Genomic DNA, 4,761 nt, shown 5'->3' with positions numbered 1-4,761 from the left:
GAACTAGAACTAGAACTAGGACTAGGACTAGAACTACAACTAGAACTACAACTAGAACTAGAACTAGAACTAGGACTAGGACTAGAACTAGGACTAGGACTAGAACTACAACTACAACTACAACTACAACTACAACTAGAACTAGAACTAGAACTAGGACTAGGACTAGAACTAGAACTAGGACTAGAACTAGAACTACAACTACAACTAGAACTATATCTAGAACTAGAACTAGGGCTAGAACTAGAACTAGAACTAGAACTAGAACTAGAACTAGATCTAGAACTAGAACTAGGGCTAGAACTAGAACTACAACTAGGGCTAGAACTAGAACTAGGACTAGAACTAGAACTAGAACTAGGGCTAGAACTAGGACTAGAACTAAAACTAGGACTAGAACTAAAACTAGAACTAGAACTAGGACTAGAACTAAAACTAGAACTAGAACTAGAACTAGAACTAGGACTAGAACTAAAACTAGGACTAGAACTACGACTACGACTAGGACTAGAACTAGAACTAGGGCTAGAACTAGAACTAGAACTAGAACTAGGACTAGAACTAGAACTAGAACTAGAACTAGGACTAGAACTAAAACTAGAACTAGAACTAGAACTAGGACTAGGACTAGGACTAGAACTAGAACTAGAACTAGAACTACAACTAGAACTAGAACTAGAACTAGAACTAAAACTAAAACTAGAACTAGAACTCGAACTCGAACTACAGGAGAGGAGAGGAGGACCCAGGAGTAGAGAGGAGGAGAGGAGGACCCAGGAGTAGAGAGGAGGAGAGGAGGACCCAGGAGCAGAGAGGAGGAGAGGAGGAGGAGAGGAGGACCCAGGAGTAGAGAGGAGGAGAGGAGGACCCAGGAGCAGAGAGGAGGAGAGGAGGAGGAGAGGAGGACCCAGGAGTAGAGAGGAGGAGAGGAGGACCCAGGAGCAGAGAGGAGGAGAGGAGGACCCAGGAGCAGAGAGGAGGAGAAGAGGACCCAGGAGCAGAGAGATGGAGAGGAGGACCCAGGAGTAGAGAGGAGTAGAGGAGGACCCAGGAGTAGAGAGGAGTAGAGGAGGACCCAGGAGCAGAGAGATGGAGAGGAGGACCCAGGAGTAGAGAGGAGGAGAGGAGGACCCAGGAGTAGAGAGGAGTAGAGGAGGACCCAGGAGCAGAGAGATGGAGAGGAGGACCCAGGAGTAGAGAGGAGTAGAGGAGGACCCAGGAGTAGAGAGGAGTAGAGGAGGACCCAGGAGCAGAGAGATGGAGAGGAGGACCCAGGAGTAGAGAGGAGTAGAGGAGGACCCAGGAGCAGAGAGATGGAGAGGAGGACCCAGGAGTAGAGAGGAGTAGAGGAGGACCCAGGAGCAGAGAGGAGGAGAGGAGGACCCAGGAGCAGAGAGATGGAGAGGAGGACCCAGGAGCAGAGAGATGGAGAGGAGGACCCAGGAGTAGAGAGGAGTAGAGGAGGACCCAGGAGCAGAGAGGAGGAGAGGAGGACCCAGGAGCAGAGAGGAGGAGAGGAGGACCCAGGAGCAGAGAGGAGGAGAGGAGGACCCAGGAGGAGAGGAGGACCCAGGAGCAGAGAGGAGTAGAGGAGGAGACCAGGAGCAGAGAGGAGGAGAAGAGGAGGAGAGGAGGAGACCAGGAGTAGAGAGGAGGAGAGGAGGACCCAGGAGCAGAGAGGAGGACCCAGGAGTAGAGAGGAGGAGAGGAGGACCCAGGAGCAGAGAGGAGGAGAGGAGGAGATCTCCAGGTGGTGAGTGTTCGGGGGTCTCTGCTGCCCCCTGGTGACCAGACAGAACCACTGCACCTTTCACAACTCATCATCAAACAAACCCTGGTAGAAACACAACAGAGGGGAATGTAGGGTTATTGGGTTAGGGTTAGGGTTAGAATGTAGGGTTAGGGTTAGGGTTAGGGTTAGAATGTAGGGTTATTGGGTTAGGGTTAGGGTTAGAATGTAGGGTTATTGTTAGCCAGAGAGACAGCTATCAACCTGTCAGTCTGAACAGGAAACCTAGCTTGGTGGTCTGGGGTGGTCCAGTGGTCTGGTACATACAGTGCCTTCAGAAAGTATTCAGACCCCTTCACTTTTTTTTGTTGTGTTATAAACTCAATTTAAAATGAATTAAAATAAAATTATTTGCCATAAATCCACACACAATCCCTCAGAATGACAAAGCAAAAACAGGTTTGTAGAAATTTCAGTAAATTTATTCAAATTAAAATACAGAAATACCTCATGTACAGAAGTATTCAGACCCTTTGCTATGACGCTCTTAAAATCAGCTAAAATGCAAAAATGTTTTCAACAAACCACTCAATAAGTTGAATTGAGTCCATCTTAATGCAAGGATAATAGTTCATGTCATTTTGGAATTAATATATTTGTTTTTACAGGGTCTCTGATTTGCATAGGAATCAATTCCACACTGTGGATCAGAATCAGAGTTTAAGTTCTTAAAGTCACAGTAACAACAAGGGTTAGGGTTACAAAGTCACGCTCAAACACACGCGCACGCGCACGGTAGGTCCATCAGGTCATGTGACTCCAGGATGTCCTGCGTGCGTGTGTGTGTGTGTGTGTGTGTGTGTGTGTGTGTGTGTGTGTGTGTGTGTGTGTCTACGGTAGGTCCATGAGGTCATGTGACTCCAGGATGTCCTGCGTGCGTGTGTGTGTGTGTGTGTGTGTGTGTGTGTGTGTGTGTGTGTGTGTGTGCGTGCGTGCGTGTGTGTGTGTGTGTGTGTGTGTCTACGGTAGGTCCATGAGGTCATGTGACTCCAGGATGTCCTGCGTGCGTGTGTGTGTGTGTGTGTGTGTGTGTGTGTGTGTGCGTGTGTGTGTGTGTGTGTGTGTGTGTGTGTGTGTGTGTGTGTGTCTACGGTAGGTCCATGAGGTCATGTGACTCCAGGATGTCCTGCGTGCGTGTGTGTACCAGTCTGATGGCCTTGATGACGGTGTTGAGAACAGGCCCCGCCTCCTCCTCACTCCTCACACACACAACGTCCAGGAACACGCGTCGCCCCGGCAACGCCACAAACACCAGCTCTGCCGCCTGGCGGACCAACCAGGGGTGGTGAGGGGCCAGCGCCACCAGGTACGCCTCCCTGTGGACAGGAGAGGGATTACATCAACATCAGATCCATATTCAGATATATGGAATGGAATAGTTGACCAGAACTAGTTGCTTTGGATAAAAACGTCAGTTAAACATCAACACTATGTAAACTATGTTAAAGTCTGATAGCGTAAGTATCCTTTCACCATGGTAACCACAGTGACCTGGTGTGTTTCTTAGCTTTCACCATGGTAACCACGGTGACCTGTGTGTGTTTTTGTGACAGAGTTGAATATCAACTAACAACATTATTACACAACAAACAATCACTGACAACCAGACTCATCTGTCTTTGTGTGTGTGGGTGTGTGTGTGTGTGTGTCTGTGTGTGTGTGTGTGTGTGTGTGTGTGTGTGTGTGTGTGTGTGTGTGTGTGTGTGTGTATGTGTGTGTGTGTGTGTGTGTGTGTATACCTGCAGAGTTCTCCCGGTGTGCGGTAGCGCTCCCTGCCTGGCCCCGGCCCCCCCTGTGGCCCCGCCCCCAGGCCCTGCAGTAACAGCAGCAGCCACCGGAGGGAGCGGTGGAGACGCAGCAACATCCTGCAGCCCTCCCTCCCCCCCCCCCCCCTCCCCCCCCCCGCCCTCCCTCCCCTCCCCCTCCGCCATCCCCCGCACAGACACGTACGAGGCTGCTGGGAGGGGCGGGAGTCCTCCCGTCTCAGGACTACGTCTCCCAGCAGCCTCTCTGTCTCTCAGGAGGCGGAGCACGGCAACCTTCTCTCTGACCTTCTGGGAGAAGAACCCGACGATCGAACCCAGAGAGTCCATGAACCTGGAGGAGGGGTTACACAGTTACGTGTGTGTGTGAGTGTAGGTGACAGTGTGTGTGTGTGTGTGTGTGTGTGTGTGTGTGTGCGTGCGTGTGTGTGTGTCTGACGGTGTGTGCGTGTACTTGATGAGTTCATCCCAGCTGTTGAGGTAGTGGTCCAATAGGACGTCAGCGTCGGGTCCGAGGGCGGAGCTTAGGTGAGACAGGAGGCGCCACACCTGAAACACCTGACCAGGACACGCCCCTGGAGGGGGAGGAGCCGACACACTCAGCCCCACCTCCTCCCACTTGCCCCTCCCATCAAGAACAGCTGGAGCGTCTGGCTGAGAGAGAGAGGGAGGGAGGAAGGAGGGAGGGAGGGAGGGAGGAGGGAGGGATGGAGGGGGGAGGGGGGAGGAGGGAGGGAGGGAGGAGGGAGGAGGAGGAGGAGGAGGGAGGGAGGGAGGGAGGAGGAGGGAGGGAGGGATGTAGGGGGGAGGGAGGGAGGGGGAGGGAGGGAGGGAGGGAGGAGGAGGGAGGGAGGGAGGAGGGAGTGAAGGAGGGAGGGAGGGAGGGAGGAGGAAGGGAGGGGGGAGTGAGGGAGGGATGGAGGGGGGAGGGGGGAGGAGGGAGGGATGGAGGGAGGGAGGGAGGAGGAGGAGGAGAGAACAGTGAGATTAGGAGGAGGAGGAGGAGGAGGAGGAGAGAACAGTGAGATGAGGAGGAGGAGGAGGAGGAGGAGGAGAGAACAGTGAGTTGAGGAGGAGGAGGAGGAGGAGAGAACAGAGAGATGAGGAGGAGGAGGAGGAGGAGGAGAGAACAGTGAGATGAGGAGGAGGAGGACCTTCCTGAAGGTCGCTCCTGTTTCCTGTTTTAAACGTTAAGATAACTGACTTCCT

General features: G+C 52.5%; 1 pseudogene across 1 annotated transcript in view; it reads right to left on the bottom strand.

Moving 5' to 3' along the window:
• Positions 1–705: 705 nt before the first annotated feature.
• Positions 706–4,761, bottom strand: part of LOC310824738 (ceramide-1-phosphate transfer protein-like) — a 5,131-nt pseudogene continuing 1,075 nt past the window's right edge. Inside the window, exons 2-5 of the transcript in view lie at positions 4,007–4,127; positions 3,529–3,886; positions 2,934–3,105; positions 706–723 (exon numbers count right to left, since the gene is read on the bottom strand). The product of the transcript in view is annotated as a ceramide-1-phosphate transfer protein-like (transcript). The remainder of the gene's footprint in view (positions 724–2,933; positions 3,106–3,528; positions 3,887–4,006; positions 4,128–4,761) is intronic.

The sequence above is a fragment of the Argentina silus genome (genome assembly GCF_951799395.1).
Source record: "Argentina silus genome assembly, contig: scaffold_128, whole genome shotgun sequence".
NCBI lineage: Eukaryota > Metazoa > Chordata > Actinopteri > Argentiniformes > Argentinidae > Argentina > Argentina silus.
The sequence above is the reverse complement of the archived record's forward strand: the minus strand, read 5'-3'. Positions and strand labels throughout refer to the sequence as shown.